Source organism: Lycium ferocissimum, chromosome 7, assembly GCF_029784015.1.
Source record: "Lycium ferocissimum isolate CSIRO_LF1 chromosome 7, AGI_CSIRO_Lferr_CH_V1, whole genome shotgun sequence".
In the NCBI taxonomy this organism is placed as follows: domain Eukaryota; kingdom Viridiplantae; phylum Streptophyta; class Magnoliopsida; order Solanales; family Solanaceae; genus Lycium; species Lycium ferocissimum.
In genome coordinates this window covers 7,656,433-7,677,353 of record NC_081348.1, presented here as the reverse complement: position 1 = coordinate 7,677,353, position 20,921 = coordinate 7,656,433, and the positions used below count along the sequence as shown (strand labels likewise).

General features: G+C 37.1%; 1 long non-coding RNA gene across 1 annotated transcript; it reads right to left on the bottom strand.

Moving 5' to 3' along the window:
* Positions 1 to 4,244: 4,244 nt before the first annotated feature.
* On the bottom strand, positions 4,245 to 9,914 carry LOC132063229 (uncharacterized). The gene is made up of 2 exons (XR_009416353.1): positions 9,852 to 9,914; positions 4,245 to 4,468 (listed from the first exon to the last, which is right to left on the bottom strand). It is a non-coding gene; the product is annotated as an uncharacterized LOC132063229 (long non-coding RNA).
* Positions 9,915 to 20,921: the final 11,007 nt, after the last annotated feature.

Genomic DNA, 20,921 nt, shown 5'->3' with positions numbered 1-20,921 from the left:
GGAGCGAGATATCCTCCCCGGCCCGTAGCGAGTACACCCCCGCGGCTCCCGGCTGGAGACCGGATGGTGCGGGGTACTTAGAGGAGGGCGAGTTCCGGGGCTCGGGCTCCGGATGGACGGAGATTCCCGGCCGGTGGAGGCCACCCCTACCCCGATGTCCTCGGCGTAGGGGACGCCACTCGGGGAGTGTTGTCGTGCCACGGGCGCTTGCTTTACGGTGGCCGGCGGGGCCACTTCAGAGAGATTGCCCACTCGGGGGCGGTGCGGGGGAGAAGCTCGGCCTACCGGGTCGGCTTCGGTTCGTCTTCACCTTCCGCGCCTATGCGCCCAATGGGGCGGGCATCACCGCGCACCGGCACCCAGGCCGTGGCGTGGCGGGAGCCCCCGATTCGGCAGTCCATCGAACCGCCTATATGCATTGACCCGTGGACAGGATCAGGAGGCGCCACCCGATGCGGGAACAGGTACTTTAGACTCTTTAATTGGTTATGCTGATTGATGTATGAACTGTTTGTGATAATTGTAAAAGAAACTCCCCCAAATGCTTATAAGATCCTGTAAGGCTAATTTAACATTCGAGGACGAATCTTCAAAAGGGGGGGAGGATGTTATATCCCGCAATTTTGCACATTATGATAGGTTGGAGGCAAAACCATTCCGGGATACAATGTCGAGACTTTCGACCTTCGATTTTGTTTTGAGACAAAAGTTGTTCATGAATTTGTTGGCATGGAATATTTAGGAAAATTTGGGACCAAAGTTGGAATATTTGGAAGTTAGTAATTCATGAAAATTGGCCATGTTGGCCATGTGGCTTGAATTGGTCCCACACACTTTGTGGACAATTTTAATTGGTCCAACACATGTGTGTGGGCCATGGACACTTGTATGACTTATATTAGTATACAAAATATGACTAATAAGTCATCTTCTTATCACATTACACTTAGAAAAAAAATAGAAGTTGAAGAACCCCATTAAGGAGCTCTCGGCCAAGGAGAAAAAGAGAAAAAAAAAAAACCAACTTCAATTCTAGCCACCCAAAAATATTTTGTTGATGCAAATCCACTATTTTGAGGTCCCTAAGTAGCGTGGAAGTGTTGTTCGGGTCATCCAACAAGTCGTTGTGCCAATTGCAAACCCTAGCCTATTGTGAAGTTGAAGGAAGAAAGGTAAAATTTGATCTTGTTTATGTGTTATGAAGGTTGTATGCATGTTGTAGTATGTTAAAATGGATGAAAATCATGAAATATAGTATGTTGGAGTTGAGGCCATGTGTGTGAGATTTAGCCGTGTAAGTGTGTGTGTATTGTGTTGTGTTGAAGCAATGAATTAATGTCTAGTTAGTATGTTGTGATTGTTGTAGAGTGAAGGAATGAATGAGAATCATCAATATGTATATATGTTGTGTGTTGGCCGAAAATGGTCATGGTGTATGACAAAGAACGCACTAATGTCGCTTAGTGTTTTGGTGGTTGTCGTAATGAATTCTATGTTAGAAATGAGCTTTTAATGACTCAAGATTGATGTTGTAAGTGTATGGGCTGAATTGAAGGTTATTATGCGTTTAATGTAATTTGTGTATTTATGATAATGATATCGTTATAGTATGGATTATTGATGCAAATCATGATTCGGAAGTTAGGAATGGATTGTAGTTGTGCTCTCGGGTTGGAGGCATTGTTTTCGGGTAAATTGGAGCCATTGTTGGATTGTTGGAAATATTGTATAAATTGTTTAAGATGTCCTTGAATGTTGTTGATATGGATTCGGATTAGTATTTGAATGTATAAGCGTTGATGTTGGCTTGAATGTAAGCCGTTGAATTGAGAGCTATTAATGTTGTATTGCCTTTCGGATTGATTATTAATGTTGCTAGGTTGGTTGTTATTGTTGTTGTTGTTGATTTGGCTGAGTTAAATTCTCGGGGTTGGCGTATTTACAGGGGAAATGCTGCCCAAATTTCTGTAGAATTAAGGCCTAATTTGGAATTAAATGCCTAAATGGCTATAGCTAATAATTGATATCCGTTGATATACTTGTAGACCTTGGAGAGCCCGAGGCGTAGGTTGACGTTAGCTTGAGTTTGGAGTAGCTTGGAGAGCGTTTGAGGTATGTAAAGCCCAATCCTTTCTTCTTTTGGCATGCCTTAGTTACAAATAGGCTATGACACGAGCCTCGAGGAAATTCTATTCTCGCAATCCGAGCATGTTTATGACTTTTATTCGTTCCTGGAAATTCGTATGTTGATAAGATGAAATATTGGCCTTTACGCCTTTGAAATAATTGATTTTCAACTTTTGCATAAAAAGTTTGGCTTTTAAAAGTTCCGTAACTACGAACGCCCGTATCTTTCACAGAAAGGCTCGGATTGCCTCGATATGCTCGTAGGTGATAGTATGGTGTATAATGAGTATGTTTTCCATAGGCGGGCCCGACTCGGGTCGACACCCATCCGTGGGTCCCGCGACTCTTTCTTTTATAATCCTGACGACTTTTGAAAGAATTCAATTTGGTTTTTATTCCGATTTCAAGTACGATCAGGTCACTTATCTTTCGAGTTTGTAATAATGGTTCGATAACTGGTGATGACTATGGTTTTCGTAGGCGGGCCCGGATTGGGTTGACGCTCGTCCGTGGATCCCGCAATCTTCTTCTGTATGATTCTGATGGCTCTTTGAAAAGAACTTAATATGACTACCTTTCTGACCCCCGAGTATGATTATATAATTGTCTGTTGAGTCTGAAATAATGATTCGTATACCTATGGTTCCGGTACGTGACTATGGATTCTGAAGATTGGTCTGAAATGTTCCCGAGTGATATTCGGTGAGGAAATTTGATTTGGCTATTGTCTTGGTTTGGATATAATAGTTCGCTTTGGTTATTCTATTGGGTTTGTAATAATGATTTGTATGCCGTTATGTGATATTGCCATTTGGGTATTTGGCCGCGGTATGGTATGCTATGTGATATTTGCCGCTGGGTATTTGGCCGCGGTATGTTCTGTGATATTGCCGCTGGGTATTTGACCGCGGTATGTTCTGTGATATTGCCGCTGGGTATTTGGCCGCGGTATGTTATGTGATGTGATAGTGCCGCTGGATTTTGACCGCGGTATGTGGTGTGATACTGAGTCCTATACACAATTTGTTTTCTTGAGAAAAATATTATAATAAGTAAACATTTTGGTATTTTTGGATATGTACTTACTTTCTGTACTTCCGCTTCGATTATGACTCAGATTTGATTATTGTATATCTCTCATGCCCGGGCTTTGCATACTCGACGATTACATATTCCGTACCGACCCTTTTCTCGGGTATATGCGCGTTTCATGGGCCCGTCCCGTCATATGACGTTGGTGTACGTAGGTGTGTGTGTGTGTTTGTGTTTGAGATGTGTTTGAGGCAACGGCGCTTCTCGATATATATATATATATATATATATATATATAGCTATGTGTTTGTGATTGTTTGATGAATATGTCGCGGGTGCCTATTGGATTCGGATTTGATGGGCGGTGCTAGTCACGGCCTACGCGGTTGGGTCGTGACACTTAAAGTTATCAAATACTCTCTTTAATATCATAAGGATTTCATGCCCACCTTAGGCTTATGTTAGTATACTCATAACACAAACAACTTGAACTTCCGAGATGTAACAGAATCATGTTGTTACTTTGAGGTAAACTAGAAGCATACTCAGTGTGGCTTGTTGCTGCACTTTGAGAATGCATGCTGCTGGATTTTCGAAGCTCAAATACTGCTAAATGGTTGTTGTTATATTTTTGAGAAATAAATACTACAGTTTGAAAGGAAACCAATGCTACACTTGATATGCTACGAGAATTGTTGCCTCAAAAGAGAACAGATTCACTGATCCGAACATGATACTACACTTTGGGCCAATGAAAATATGATTTTTTGAGGCCATTCCATGTCCGAAAAAGTTATCCCTCAGTCTAGGCAAGGATGATCTCACATTGATATCACGAGGTAGGAACCAACATGCGCTCAGCAAGGCAACTAGAATGGCCACTAGTTTGCAGCCGCGACATGATTCGGATTCCTTTACCATATTCGGAACTGTGAGTCTGAGCCTCCGTAATCAAAGCTCTCAAAGTTTTATACAAGTCTGAGGGACATTATTATTTATGTTCCTAAACGTTACCCTACGGGGTGGCGTATCATTTTGACTAACTATTTTTCTTTTCATTGTGCGGGGTACCAATAAAACAAGCATGGAAAGCAAAAGCTCGAGGACAAAGTAAAAGGATTGGACGCTTGGAGATTCGGATAAAGATTAGAGGAGTATAGAAGAACGAGAAAAAGACTGCTGAATGATTGGGGCCCAAGGCCGTAAAAGCTAAACTTTTTTTCCCTTCCTTTAGTATAGGTTTTACATTATTTTCTGTATGATATGCAAATACATTTGTATAGATATTGAAACCCCTACAGGTTAGAACCTAGGATTTAGGTAGACGATGTTTCAAAACTGTATCAAACAATAAAAAGTTTGTATTCCTTTTGATTAAAATAAATAAAAGTGAAAGTATATTTTTCTTGCAAAAAAGTTGATTATTTCTTAATACCTCCTTAAAAGTGTATTTTAATTTAAGAAATCTGAGAAAAAAAGTAAAATAAACATTTGGGCTAGACCAGAATTAATAAATTCAAATAAGTAAAATTTCTTTCAAAGCCCGAGTTTGAGAAAGCAATTTTGAGGATATGGTTGACTGGAGAGATAAAATGCAGATAATGTACAAATTAAATAAAGGCTATGCATATACATATATATATTTTTTTTCTTATATACGAACACATGGCATCAGTTTTAGATGGGATATATATTGTCCTTATGAGTAAAAAGGACAATATTATTTTTATCCCGGATATTTTAAATCCGAACTTAAGCTACCCTTATTTAAAGGGAAATTCTTTAATTCTTTTTTTTTTTTAAACCAAAATGATATGTCACGACAGTATTTTTATATGGGAAACTAAACAAAGCATAAGCAGTTCATACAAAATCACACATTGAAGCTCGAAGGTCAATCGTATGCTACGGATCCTTAATACTAGGGTGCCTAACACCTTCCCTAGGGGATCACGTAACCCTTACCTAGAGCTTTGCATTACAAAGGATTTTTCACTGTATTTGAATAAATCCTTCACCATTGGTTTTTCTGATTTCCTAAAAATTAGGTGGCAACTCTTTTTCAAAACAAGTCCGAAAGCATACCAACGAGTTCGAAGTAGCTTTCCGAGCGCTAACCCTGCCCGCAAAATGCGAACCATCACAAATGGCGACTCTGCTGGGGACTTTAGGTTCTAACCATAAGGGTTTCAATATAATATGATTGTTTGTGTAAATTGCTTATGTGTTTCCTTTCCTGTATATATAAACTGTCATTGCATGTATATCATATGTTCCGCTTTAACCCAACTAAGGGTCAGCTTGTAAGTTAAGTAAAAATCTGAATAGGATGCGTCTTGTGCCTATGAGAGTTTTTTTTTTAGGACTGCTTAATAGAGCTTAAAAGTCAAATAATCAATGTTTTAGTCTAAGAGGATACATTATTAAGTGAAGACTTAGGCAACAGAATAGTATAGTTTACAGGTAATGTTAAAATCATCTTAGTTTTAGAGGCCTTTAGTGGTTGTCATTTGATTGCAGGATGAGATAAAGTGTTGAGAATGCTTCAGGGGAGTAAAAGGAAGGTCAAGGCGCAGACCAGGGTGACGACCCGTCTTCTTTAGGACTTTGAAGTCATTTTCCCTGAGTTTTGTTTTTATGACCATGGGACCCACAAAAGACCTTAGTTGATTAGAAAGAGGTTAATAAGACCTTGGATGGATTTTGTTAAAACTTTGACATTAGAATCAACCCAGATTAATCAGAAAGGATCCTCTTAGGTTATGTTTGGCTAAAGAGAGGTCAAAATAGTCTAATTGAAGACCCTAAGTTAATTTGGGTCTAAAAATTAAGCTGTTTCACCTTTAAGGATAGTAGGATTAGTTTAATGACAGGATGAGAGGGTCATGAGTGTAGGTATGCAAGTTATGAACCATTTGGCAAAGGGAAATCTTTTTAAAGACACCTTGGAGAGGAGATTGGCAAAGAACCAAGACTAACTTGGTTCATGGTATCATTCTCCCAAATAAAAGGTTGTCACGACATGCCCTAGAAGCCTATAAGGTAATACTTGTCATATGTATGCATTTGATCTTCATTTCCCATCATTGAATCGTTAAAATGAATTTATTCTAGCATAAAATAGTTTCTTTAGTCTGAAAATGGACATGTTATTACAATTTAGCTAGTTCACTTACTTGGGAAAGGGAACAGGATGAAGCGAAGACCTTAAATGAGTTTGTCCTTAGTCTCAAAAAGCCTTAAATAGGTCCAGGACCTTTTTGTTCATGGCAAATCTTGTAAACAACTTCAGTTTAGTAAATTTGCTTCAAGTTACCTTTACTTGACTTTCAAATGAAATACTTGTATTGATTAGGAATGTTTATACTCCATTTGAGACCTGTTTGGATTATATGAAACTGAATATTCCTTCTTCTATGGTTTGATAAATCTTTGAACGACTGCCTTGCTAAGTTTGAGTTCATATTTGCCTTAGAATTAGCGGAATTAGTTTGAGAACCACATTACCCAAAAGGAAATTAATTAGGTGGTTAATAGAGTCAAAGACTTAAGAGAAGCTTGGAAAGACTTGGAGTTTCTTGCAACCCAGTTCAGTATAGTCAACTTAAGCTGATGACTGATAATCCTAGTTGAATCATAAGATTAAGGCGGCACTTGGAGGGATTAAGAGTTTCTTGCAACTAGGTCCAGTACGGTGTCACCAATAGATAAGAAGGGGGGTTAAAAGATTAAGCTTGGAAAAATCGAAGCTATTTCAACACAGCCCAGTACCGCTTAATCATAATAATAAAAGGAACTAGAATTTAGATGGCAGAAAAAGGGCATTAGTACAAACTGCTTAAGTTAAAAAGAAGTGTATACATAGGTCTTGATAAGAGGTGATCCTGTTACATGTATACAAGTTATATACACTTGATATACGTGTCAAAGTGTATATCAGGTGGCATACCATGTCTGTATAGAAGTACATCATACAAAATGTAAGTATATATCAAGTAAAAATGGGATAGAAATCGCCTTAGGCTTAAATACTTAGTGTTTAAATGGTTTGCGGTACGAATCTAAGTGTTCCGGTCCATCAGAATAAATATAAGAAGACCCATTTCATCTTTAAGCTAATATAAGAAATAAGTCTGGACTTGGGTAGGAATTGTTAAGGCTTTATGTGATTGGGCTTGCCAGTCCCATTTCCTTACCAGTCTTCATTGCTAGAGTCAGACGATGTACATCCGGTCATGAGGCCGCAGTATTCGTCGTTAGAGTCAAAGATGATGTAAAACCGGCCAAGAAGGTCGCAACCTTCATCTTCAGATTCAAATGATGTAAAACCAGTCGAGAAGCCGCAGTCTTTGTTGTTAGGCTCAAAGGATGTAAAACCGATCGAGAGACCGCAGTTTTCGTTATTAGACTCAGACAATATACATCCAGTCGCGAGACCACAGTATTCGTCGTTAGAGTCAAAGAAGATGTAAAACCGGCCAAGAAGGTCGCAGTCTTCATCCTCAAAGTCAAACGATGTAAAACCGGTCGAGAGGCCACAATCTTCGTTTTTAGACTCAAACGATGTAAATCGGTCAAGAGACCGCAGTCTTCGTTGCTAGACTCAGACGATATAGATCAAGTTGCGAGGCCGCAGTATTCGTCGTTAGAGTCAAAGATGATGTAAAATCGGCCAAGAAGGTCGCAGTCTTCATCTTCGAAGTCAAACGATGTAAAACTGATCGAGAGGCCGTAGTCTTCATTGTTAGACTCAAACGATGTAAAAGCGATCGAGAGAACGCAGTCTTTGTTGCTAGACTCGGATGATGTACATCCCATCACGAGGCGGCAGCATTCGCCGTTAGGGTCAAAGATGATATAAAATAGGCCAAAAAGGTCGCAGCCTTCATCTTCGGAGTGAAACGATGTAAAACCGATAAAGAGACAACAGTCTTCGTTGCTAGACTCAGACGATATAAATCCGATCGCGAGGCCGCAGTATTCATTGTCAGAGTCAAAGATGATGTAAAACCGGCCAAGAAAGCCAAAGTATTCATCTTCAGAGTCAAATGATTTAAATCCGATCGAGAGGCCGTTGTTCTCGTTGTTAGACTCAGGCAATATAAACCGGGTTGTCCACCCTAAAATTGCGACACTTAACTTTATTTCAAATCGGGTTGTCCAGCCTAAAATCGTGACACTTTACTTTATTTCAAATCGGGTCGTCCTCTCTAAAATTGTAACACATTGGACTGGCCACGTCGAAGTAGAACACCACTTAATTGCTGAAGTGGATTGTCCTGGGACAAGACACTTAGATTCGAGATGACATCATAAAGACGTCGCTCCCGATTATGTTTATAGTGCATTTTCTACTAACGGTGTTACCATAGATTTTGCAATATAAGCAACTGATGATGTGGACTACGCAAAAGAGGACATGCCACAATGTGGAACTTTTTCTTAGCAGCGAACCGGGGTACATTGCAGAAGAGAGGAACAGACTCTTCGGGTGAGAGTTGATGGACACCTTTCACCAACATCAAACTACACTCCTGTAGGAGGCATGTAGGTAACCATGTAAAAACTACTCTACCAAAAGCACAAGAGTCATCACCTTTGAGTTTCGCACTCTGTGTAATCTCCAAAACCTACACTGGGCACCACTAGTCTTATTTTCAAATCTAGATGACAACACACTTAAAATACATGAAATTATGTCCGTACAAAGACTTAACTATGAGTGTGAAGCATGCCACGACCATAGCTTAGAAGTTGCAAGCCTCTTTTCCGTACTCAGAAGTTCATAGTCATTTATCCCAAACTAAAGGTTACTTCGGCATAAGGAATATCCTTTTCTTCCGATCGAGTCGAACTACATATGACCTGATCCCCGAGGCTAGGGATATGTAGGCGAAATCACTGTCCCAAGTTCGAGTCTGATAAATTCAACACTAGGGCAAACCTTGAAAGTTTTCACAAATTCGAGTCGAACTACAAGTGTCCTGAATTCCCATACAGCCTGAGATATGTAGGGAACCCAGAGTCCGGCCATAATTTCCAAAATCACGTACACTTTCCACTTAAGAAATAAGTTGAGTTGGTCGGACAAAAATCAGGTTTGTCAAATTTCGTTGCCCAAGGACGGCTCCGTCCTTGCACAATGAAGGGGCAGCTGTTGACACCCAATTTTTTCCCTCCAAAAAGTTATCCCTCGATCTAGGAAAGGATGATCTCATATTGATATCACGAGATAGGAACCAACATGCGCTCGGCAAGGCAACTAGAATGGCCACTAGTTTGCAGCCGCGACATGATTCGGGTTCCTCTGCCATATTCGGAACCGTGAGTCTGAGACTCCGTAATCAAAGCTCTCAAAGTTTGATACGAGTCCGAGGGACATTATTATTTATGATCCTAAAAGTCACCCTACCGGGTGGCATATCATTTTGACTAACTATTTTTCTTTTCATTGTGCGAGGTACCAATAAAACAAGCATGAAAAGCAAAAGCTCGAGTACAAAGTGAAAGGATTGGACGCTTGGAGCTTTGGATGAATATTAGAGGAGTATAGAAGAACGAGAACAAGATTGCTGAATGATTTGGGCCCAAGGCCGTAAAAGCTAAACTTTTTTTCCCTTCCTTTAGTATAGGTTTTACATTATTTCTATATGATATGCAAATACATTATTGAAACCCCTACAGGTTAGAACCTAGGATTTGGGTAGACGATATTTCAAAATTGTATCCAAACAATAAAAAATTTGTATTCCTTTTGATTAAAATAAATAAAAGTGAAAGTATATTTTTTTCTTGCAAAAAAGTTGATTATTTCTGAATACCTCTTTAAAAGTGTATTTTAATTTGAGAAATCTGAGAAAAGAAAGTAAAATAAACATTTGGGCTAGACCCGACTTAATAAATTCAAATAAGTAAAATTTCCTTTAAAGCCCAAGTTTGAGAAAGCGGTTTTGAGGATATGATTGACTAAAGAGATAAAATACGGATAATGTACAAATTAAATAAAGGCTATGCATACATACATATATATTTTTTCTTATATACGAACACATGGCATCAGTTTTAGATGGGATATACCCAGTATACTATCCTTATAAGTAAAAAGGACAATATTATTTTTATCCCGGATATTTTAAATCCGAACTTGAGCTACCCTTATTTAAAGGGAAATTCTTTAATTTTTTTTTAAACCAAAATGATATGTCACGACAGTATTTTTATAGGGGAAACTAAACAAAGCCTAAGCAGTTCATACAAAATCACCCATTGAAGCTCGAAGGTCAACCGTATGCTATGGATCCTTAATACTAGGGTGCCTAACACCTTCCTTAGGGGATCACCAGAACCCTTACCTAGAACTCTGGATTACGAAGGATTTTCACTGTATTTGAATAAACCCTTCACCACCGATTTTCCTAATTTTCTAAAAATTAGGTGGCGACTCTTTTCCAAAACATGTCTGAAACGGCACCAACGTTCGAAGTAGCTTTTTGAGCGCTAAACCCATCCGCGAAATGCGAATCGTCACAAAGATTAAGAACACAATAACGAAGTATTAAAGCAAATATGGTATATCATGGTACATGTACTTAGGGTTATCATGAACATGTCTAGAACCCTAGTTTTGAGTAAAACTTCGTATAATCATGGAAGAATGTGGCGTGGGAAAGAAAAATGATGTTCCCACATGCGGATAGAAACCCTACATACCTGTTAATTCTCCAAAACTTGTATCTAATGGTCTAAACTTGAGAAGAATCCCAAAAGCTTTAATCTTGAACTCGTATGATGGGTTTTCTTGAAAACCCTAGCTTTAGAACAATGAATTCGTATTTAATACTCAAGAATATATTTTGGAATTCACTCGAGATGCTTAGAATAGACTTACCTTGACGTATTCTAATAGTGGGAGGAGAAGAACTTCCTGCTAGGGCTTGGGAATATGAAAAATAAGAAAAAGAACTCAAGTCTCGTATTTATACTTTTGCTGAAGCGGGAAGAAGTACAGGCATAATGTACGGCCCGTACATTATGGACGTACCTCATGTGTCAATTTCCAGAAGCTAAAATTTTGTCTGTGAGGTACGTAATGAAAAAAGTACGGCCCGTACTTTGAAGTACGTCCCGTATAAATTGTACGGCCAAGAAGTACAACCCGTACATTCAGGCCATACCTGGAATGCCAAATTCTAGTGGTTCTGTTTTCTCCTATGTGAGGTACGTCCAAGAAGTATAGCCCGTGCATAAGCATGTACATTTTGACATAAAATGTACTTTAACCGTTCCAAGGGAAATTTTAATCCAACTACTTCCCGTCTTAGCTTCTAAGTCCCGAATCACGAACGTAACTTAGTTAAGAGGTACGAGGTGTTACACTTATGGACCTGATTGTGCATTTAAACATATGGATAGATGTACATACCTGTGACTTGATGAACCATTTACTGACTCATGATCAAGCTAGTCCTGTGCCATCAAATATCTATTAGAAGTTATGAGATCATGATCATTCATGGTATAGGACATACAACTAATATTACAAGACTGAGTAAAACATTCTTTTACTTATGCATTAACTTAATTTAAAACAGTTGTTCTAAATATTTAGGGAAACACGTGCAATCCTTAGTCATTCCCAAATTGACTTCTTTTTTAGGGAATCCTTTCTAAGATCCTTTTAATTTTTTTTTTAATCTATATTCCCCCTATCGATATGCAATGCTTCTCTCTTTCTATCATTAAGAGTGAACAGAAGTAGTGATTCATTCCTGTTATGTCCTGTTGAGCAAGCATGTTCATATCCGATATTTGCTTGCTTTCTGTCACTCTTTCCTGCAAGACAATCAGAGCTTAGTATTTAGAGCACAACCTGCCTTGGGTCCCTTTTCTTTACTTGTTCCATCCTTCTTTTGGTTTGCAATTTTTAGTCTCCTTACCTTGTAGCCAATGTTTGCTAGGTGCTTAGCCTTTCCATGATCAGATTCTCTATATGTGGTCCTCAAATCTTCTTCCGCAGGTTCTGGCTTTGTTCTTTTCAGAATGCATTTGACGTTTTTCGTTAGCTTTAGAGCTTCAGCCTAAAGTCTAAGATGAGTGAACCAAGTTGATCTACTTGTTCCTTGAGGAGGCAGCTTTCCTTCTCGGTGTTGTTTTTGTTGATCTCGATATTCATTGGCCCATTCGTTAGGCTGGCAATGGTACTAAGCAACTCAAGTCTTTCACTACTTATGTCCCGACATTCATTACTCAAATTTACTATCATAGTCATGAGACTTTTCTTAGGGATGAATTCTAGCTTTTTAAGATCAAGGATACAATCCTAGGTGTCTCCCTTGAAGTCAGGATCTGAGTCTTCGATGGTCATGAGAGTAGAGTGGACAGCTTCCTTCATAGAATCATTCTTGGAACCTGAATTTCATGCAACTGTCATAGCCTTTTTCCATGCAGGTCCCCATAGCGGGCGATTCTTAACCATGGAATTTGATTTTCCACGGACATGTCACCCTTTGTCTTTGATCATTTTGAGCAAAATTTTCTTACTCAATCTTCTCCATCTTGTAATTCTTGTCTTTTCTGTAAGCACGTGTTCCTAGTTCTCTTTATCAGTTTCCAAATCAATCCTTCCGACTTTTGGATCTGAAGGTTCTTCTTTAATTTCTAATGTTAGCAGATTGAGATACAACTCATCCATTTGCATCGTGCTTATCTCACACAGTTCTTTAATGACCATGAATCGTATATTCCATGAGAGAGGTAGACTTCTCAGAATTTTTATGACTACGTCTTCAGTGGGAAAAACCTTGCTCAGTGCCATGAGATTACTGGTGATGTTGATGAATCTGTTGAACATGTCCCTGATTGACTCCTTTTCATTCATTGCAAACAGTTCATACCTCCTCATGATCATATTCAGTCTGAGTTGTCTTTCTTGAGTCATAAATTCATGAGTTTGTGCCAGAAGGTCCCAAATTTCCTTGGCACTGGAGCATCTTGAGACTCTGTTGTACCATCTCTTCCCAAACTACAATGTAGAATTTTGACTGCCTTAGCATTTAGTTCCATCATTGTGAAGAACTCACCAACAAATTATTTTTCAGTTTTGGGTTTTCTTGATCCATCATGCATTGTCTTCATTGGGATTAGTGGTCCTCTTGACGTGATTATTCACAGGTTATAGTCGACACCCATTAGGCAGGTCTGCATTCGATTTTTCCGTAGATAATAGTGCTCACTTTTGAACAATGGTGGCCTGTAGATTGCTTCCCCTTTGCTTTGTCCAATTTCTGGTACTCTGTTTGTCATGATCTTCTCTTAGGGTGTTAGCCTCTTAAAGTGAACCTGCTCCGATACCACTTGTTGGGTTGCACGATCTATTTTCTATCCTAATCAATACCTGATTTTCGCCTGTGGGATAGAACACATTATTCTACCTGTTCCAAGCTTAGCGTATGCGAAATAGTAAAGAACAGTAACACAAAGGACACAACAATTTTACATGGAAACCACCCCGCTCACAACAATTTAATCTATTTTGCTTTCTAAGCTAAAGTTCATAGTCTTGAAAATGTGTAACTACAGTCACAATTGATTGTAGGGGTTGAGGTACTAGAGTTAGTCTGTTTGGTTTTTGAGTTGTAAAACCGCTCTTGTTGTTTAGTGAAGTGTTGAGACAATTCCTACACAATGTAAGCCGTAATTTTTATTCCCTTAACTTGAGCAAGTAGATTTTCATGTAAAATCGTTTGTGTTCATTACTTATCGCATTTTGCATGTAGTTGTGTTCCCAGATACTGAAAGTTGAAGAACCAAGTTCTTTGACAAGGCGAAATCGAAAAAACACTATTCACCTCGTGATATGTACAGGTGCACTCTAAAATTACAACATGGATACTTGAGATTGTTCGTGTTAGGGATCTAATCGTTTAGGGTACCCGTTATGGCCCTAATATAAGTCGGGACAGCTCTAATAGACAAAAATTAAAGGATACCCGTTATGGCCCTAATATAAGTCGGGACAGCTCTAATAGACAAAAATTAAAGGATAAACCTAAAAGCATGTCTAAGACGAATATATGACTACGTACAGAATATGTTATTTTCTTATGGTACCTTTGATGGCCGAGAATCAACAAGTGCCCACCATTTAAAGCCTTCATTGTTGACTAATAGTTTAGTGAATTATCAAATGGTTTTCAGTCGTCCTTTTCATGCATGTACTAATAAGTTTTTATCCTCCCGTACATTTATTAGCTAGTTTTCTCCAGACATATGAACTGCTGAAATATCAAGCAAAAGGGTAGCTTTGCATTGGACATAATTATAAGGACATTTAATTATTATTACCTCGACAATAATGCTAATGTTCAGGCTTTTTGGTAGTTGTTTAGTGCCTAATGTTAAACAGTTTCAAATTTGTCAATATGCAAAATATATTTCGTATTATATTACAACACTCGTTAATATTTGTATACTACTTTATATAATATTACCGTTATCACTTTTTTTATGAAATCTATAAGTTTCTATGCCTAGCAGAATTGGCTAGACTGAAGGCTTCTATGTACTTCTCAACGTAGGTTTGGATTTTGGAATACTGTTTAATTATTTTCCTTCTACAGTTTATCTTATAGCTATAATTTTGTTACTTGCTTTTTCAATAAGTACTTATTATCGTGATTTGGACTATTACAGAAAACTAAAAAGAATATAACCAAATAACTTAATGCACTAGTACAAAATTTAATTATATAAGTTATCCTTAATTTTTATTTATGCTCCAAATTAAACATTAGATTGATGTTACATTTCTCCAGAAACATGTGCGGTAATTCGGTCCCATGGTTTCATGGTGGTTGACTGCTGACTATGAGTCAACTATCAAAAGAAACAGCACTACACAGACAGGATGGAGGCTTGATAGTGCCACCTTATTGTCTCTAATTAGCTTGCTTAGTCAAATGGAAGGTTCGTATGCACCAAGTTTACACTAATAAGTCTATTTTCAAAAAAAAATTAAGAAGTTTAAACAACGTGATTTTCATGCTTAGCAAAGTAACGTCATCGCCAAGATATTACTTGGGTTCTCTATTGTTTTTCTATAAGCATACAAGTATACATGAGTGCAGTACCAAAATTAACTCATAGTAGATACATCTTTTTTTTTTAATTATTTTTTTTTTATTTTTTATTTTTTATAGAAGCATCTGTATATATCTGGAATGATCTACAACCACAACAACATACCCAGTATAATCAACTAATGAGTAATTCAGATTCGCAAGATATAATAGATATATCATTAATTTAACGAGAGAATGCATTAAAGTACCTCGCTAGCTAGGGTAAAGACAATTCCAATCAAAGTGCGACCGAATTGATGTGTTGAATTGAAAAATTAAGAACAACGATCAGATAATCCCTCGATGTATTATATTTATAAGTTTACGCTATGTTAAACCATAACAGATTCGTATTATATGTGATTTCTAGTGAGGACTAATTGAGGTCTTTTACATTACAGTAAAAGACGATATGGTGATCTTTTTTGGCTTTATAATGCATGCAATTCCACGCATATACAAAGGCATGACCACAAGATCATATATGTATATGAGCATAAGTAAAAGGGATTATTACACAAATTGACAGCTTTAATGTTAAATTCATTTTCTATTACTTATAGTAAAACACTTTGCAGACAAGGCGTGTGAAGAAAATTATTATATGTATGTATTTTTTTATATTTTAAAAAAGCAGTACCCAACATTCATAATCATTTCCTACAAATCTTTAACATACAAGTAATAATATAAAAAATAAGTAAAGAAATTCGGCCACACTAATACAATGAAAGGGGGTTCATTCGGCTAAAATAGTTGTTTTTCCAAAATTTAATAATGACGGGGTAAGATGCCTGCATTAATGCATAAACAATTGGAGCCATTTGAACATGGTTTGAAACCATGAGATGAAATCATGTTTGGCCATGCAATTTGGATTTCTTAAGTTGTATTTTTTCTTATAGACATATAAACCCTACAAGTTGTGAAAACTATCAAAATATTCTCAATTCTTATACAATCTTACCAAATGAGCAAGTCATAGTTCATAAAAAAATTAATACGCTACTAGAAGACCTTTCTAAAAATATAACATCAATTGATCAAACTTTAGTTCAATAAAAAAGAAAATTTAACATGAATAGTAATGTAACTACTCTTTAATATAATCCTCTCACATGGGAGACATAAATAAAGGTTGGTAAATGGTTGGTGGGAGTAATTGTTAAAAATATCTACCAGCTTATGGGTCTTTTTTTACAAAATATAAACCTATGGATCAAGTTTTATATTTAAAAATTTGAAATCATGGTTTGAAACCCCAAATCATGCCTTTTCGGATGATTTGAGATTTTAAACAATGGTTTAAAACCATGAGATGAAATGCATATTCAAACACTGATTTCATCTCATGATTTCAAACTATGATTTCAAATCGCATGTCCAAACGCCCACAAAAGACACCCTAACTTGAATACACAAACGAAAAAACATATAATGGTGTTGTACCTAAAAGTAATAGTCGAAAAGGAGTGACCAATGCATAACTTGTCTAGCGAGCACCATGAAAGGAGAGACAATACATATATATATATATATATATATATATATATATATATATATATATATATATATATATATATATATAACATTTGTATTTTTTCTTTCCAGAGATTTCATTTAATTATTTAAGAGCAACAACTAATTAAGAATAACAATAACGCGCACAAGTGATCGACCACTTAGGATGTTTCATACTCATTATACACCACTTATAACGTTTGGATTTGAATTATTATGGATATGAGAGGAGATTTACTTACTTTTATGCGACGGGCAATGAATTTTCTTTTAATGAAAACAACCTTGAACAGGGGATGGAGGGGTTCCTTTGGCCCCTTCACTGGAAATCCTACCATAGCCAATGACGTTGATGGACGTGTAGCGGGTCCTTATCAATTTATTAACTATAAAAATAATTACACAGACTCGAATTATCCAAAGAGGTAGCTAGAAAATTTTGAATTACTTTCAAAATTTAAAGCAAAATCATATAGTTTGATGAACACTTTAATTAGTGTTGGTAGTGTCAGATTGTCTTATAGATCGAGAGAATGAGTTGTTATCTCTTTAGATAATGTTAGACAATCACGTTGTCCCGTTGCTTGAACAAGGAATATGTTATTATCTGGCCTTGTATAATTTTGAACAATTCTCATCTGATTAGTTAGTTTTTAAAGTTAAATTAGGCTCAAAGTTTATTTTTCTAACGTATTAATTATCAGAGCTAGACCCTTTCCTATATTATTGATTTATCCAATGCTAGCCCCTATATGATGTGATCAACACTCCAGTTTCCATATATGGCAGAACGCGCGGGAGAGAGTGTTAAATTGTCTAAACATGACTGGTTGAGAGAATGAATTGATACCTCGATCTTACATTGATGTTAAATAATTCTCATCCACAATAGTGATCTATCCCGTTAATGCAAACTATCCTCTGACTTGTTTTTGCTTAGCAAGATACCTTTTGAATTTTTCCTCTGCTAGCTTGCTTTCGGGGTTGGATTAGACCCATTGTACATTATACATTATTCTTAACATGATAGAATATTTTTTTTGAAGTCCAAGAGATTTGAATTCTAAAATTATCTGACCCTGCTAGGTATGTGGGTCCACTTGCTGAAATTAAATTAATGAAATAGTGGACAGTACTAAGCGAAGCCTCTAGTTAAAGGTTGTGATGCTGATACATGCTTAAGAATTGGAGTAGTACTGGTTCAATTGTTCCCAACAAAAATTGTAATTTCTATAGATTTGGAAACTCTTTGCTAAGCAATGACGCCTACTTATTCTTTATTTAAAGATTTAAACAAAAATGAATTTTTAATTATTCAATAGAAATTTTTCGAGGACAATTGTAATTCTATGTAGGTGGGACTTTTTACTTTCATTATTGCACTATGTGAAACAGATATATAGTTGACTAGTGCTCTTCTGTTTCCCCTTTTCGTTTCTGATAATGAAAAATTGTGCTACAGTTTTGAGGCAGAGAATCACTAACCCTTCTTTTCCCAATCCTCTTTTTATCTATACTAACCGGCCATGTGAGTTTTCTATATATTATTATTGCAAAGATAATACAACTGACAACTCCAAGAATCCTAATATAATTCAAGAACGCTTCAACACGTAGTTGCCACCCAACATTTATTTCTAGGATCCCCTTCGTTAAGAGACAGATAGAAAAGAAAGATTTGAGAGATAGAGAAATTAAAAGATAAAAAGTAATGATAATTAACCCTTGGACCTTTGGTCAGTAATAAGCGCGCAACTTGTGCTGCGTATAGATTAGATGTACATTATGCATTCAAATTCTACCACAAATAGAAAAAAGACGAAATTCATCATGGATCGAGTTTTCAATCGTTCATTCTTGCACCCGAATTCTTTTTATTATATACAAAAAAGAAGTAATGACAATTTGGGAAAATATACCTAAAACAAAGGGGATAAAATTAGCAAGAAGACAAAGGAACATCGATTAAAGTGGAATGAAAGTGGGCTAGGGAACATCATGATAAGAAAAGATTGATTACTTCTAATCACATAGGTTTTGGGACATCTTAAAAATAAAAAAGATGTAAAAATTATGTAGGTGTCATACCAATACATGGACAAGCATATCTTTATATCTTGTCATGGGGCTATGATGATGACCAGTAATCGGAAAGAAAATTGTCTGTTGACGGCCCTAACGTGGCTATTGACGAAAACACAGCCAGTTTAGTGGTGGACTGCCTACTAGTTGCGCTATCATTCGTCAATTTCTCAATTTTAAAATTCACCAATAGGAACCTCATCATGACGCTGATATGGCAACCCTTCTCCGCGTGTCACCTTTGCTACTCCATTCATTTTCTTGTGTTAACTAGTTTTCCGACGCATGTGGATACGTGTATGCCCGAATCATGTAGTTTGAGAAATAATCTTGAATGAAAGAATAAGATATAAATTTCATTCGTGTTGTGCAGAGATTGGTGGAGCAGTACATGGAGAGAAATAAGGACCTTCACATAGTGTTCATCGACCTAGAAAAGGCTTACGACAAAATCCCTAGGGAGGTTCTATGGAGGTGCTTCGAGGCTAGAGGGGTACCTGTGACGTATACTAGGGCAATCAAGGACATGTACTATGGGTACGGACAGTAGTAGGTGATTCGAAACACTTCTGCATCAGGGATCAGCTTTTAGCTCGTTTTTATTTTCCTTAGTGATGGATGTATTGACGCGGCATAACCAATGAGAGGTACCATTGTGTATATTATTCATGGATAACAAAGTACTGATTGATGAGACTCGCAAGGGAGTTAACGCTAAGCTAGAGGTTTGATGACAGACCCCGAAGTCTAAAGGGTACAGGTTGAGCATGACTATGACAAAATACTTGGAGTGTAAGTTTAATGACGTGACACACGAGGCTGACGTGGAAGTGGGACGCTTGATACTCATGTCATCCCAAAATAAAAAAATAAAAAGAGTAAGTTTCTAGTATCTTGGGTCTATTATCCGAGGAAATAGAGAAATTAAAGATGATGTCACACATCGTATTGGTGCGGGGTGGATAAAATGAAGGCTTGCATCCTGAGTCTTGTGTTATAAGAAGGTGCTACCAATAATCAAAGGTAATTTCTATAGAGCGGTGGTTAGACCAACTATCTATGTTGTATGGGGCGGAGTGCTGGCTAGTCAAGAACTTTCACGTTCATAAGATGAAAGTTACGGACATGAGGATGTTGCGGTGGATGTGTGGGCATACTGGGAGAGATAGGATTAACTAGAAAGGAAGATATCTGGGACAAGGTGGGAATGGCCTCAATGGAGTACAAGATGCAGGAAGAAGAGGTGCGCAGATACCCAATGCGGAGGGGTGAGAGGCCGGCTGTGGATGGCTTCCGGAGAGGTTGAGGTAGAGCGAAGAAGTATTGGTGAGAGATGATTAGACAGGACATGACACAATTATAGCTTACCTAGCACATGACCTTAGATGGAAGTCGTGGAGAACACATATCAACGGGTAGAAATTTCTTAATAAAAGTCGTAGTATTTCTCATGTAGTTTCTTATCCTTTGATCTTTGTTACTATATATCTACTGTCTTTTATTATTTGCTTAGAGTATTGATTGTTGTAGTTACCGTTTCTTTTTCCTTTTTGATCTGCTTTATTTTTGCTTTATCGTGAGCCGAGGGTCTATCAAACAACCTCTTTATCTCCCAAGATAGGGGTAAGGTCTGCTATATATTACCCTCCCCACACTTTCAAAAAGGATTATATTGGGTATGTTGTCGTTGTTGTTATAATGATATAATATAAATTTCAAAATTATATATATATATATATATATATATATATATATATATATATATATATATATATATATATATATATATATTTCTATAGATGACCTGGATTGTCGTGACTTATTTGTGAAGTCAAGGGAGATCTCAATGTTACTATTATCACTAAATATCTATTTTCAAAGCTTATTATAGTAGTAGCCAAATTTAAATTTTTAAAGTATAATTTATATGGATAACTTAGTGATAAAAATACTAGTAAGAAAAGTGCAAAATAAATACTGGACTGAGAGAATTGAGGAGTATTTTTTTTTTTTTTATGACAAGGGAACCCGCAGCCGCTA